The following is a 571-nucleotide window of genomic DNA, read 5'->3' on the forward strand; positions in this document are numbered from 1 at the left end:
AGTTGGACATGGCATTACTCATGGACACAATGATTCACTTATTTGCTTCTTCACTGCTGTAAACGTTTGATTGTGACCACACTTTTATCTTGATATTATATTTTTATATTTCGTACCCTCTCCCTCTTTTTCTTTAGGCCAAGATTTGCTAGGAAATTCCAGTGGCCAAATGGAAACTAGATGATAGGTTACCACTTCAAGGAATATTACTAGAGTGAGCCTCCCTGGAATTTTTTTCTTTTTAATTCTATTTTAAAACCTATGGTCATGGTACATAGTGTGAAGTCTGAGGTATTAAGAAAAATGTTTAAAAGTTTTATTTATTAGGGCATATTTAATTTCATTACATCATCATTATTATTTCTTAATGTAGGGCCAGTGAGGCCGTTTCTGGGGCTCATTTAGGTGGGTGATCATGGGGGCAGGGTGTCGGACCACAGGCTCTTTGACCGGGAGATGCTCCTGATTCTTGAAGCCTCTCTCTTCTCGTGCGGACAGAGGGTCACACCCTAATGGTAGTGATGCCACAAAGTAGTCCTCTAGGGAAATCAATTTTGCCTTAAATCCCTCA

Source organism: Phocoena sinus, chromosome 11 (genome assembly GCF_008692025.1).
Source record: "Phocoena sinus isolate mPhoSin1 chromosome 11, mPhoSin1.pri, whole genome shotgun sequence".
NCBI classification, from domain to species: domain Eukaryota; kingdom Metazoa; phylum Chordata; class Mammalia; order Artiodactyla; family Phocoenidae; genus Phocoena; species Phocoena sinus.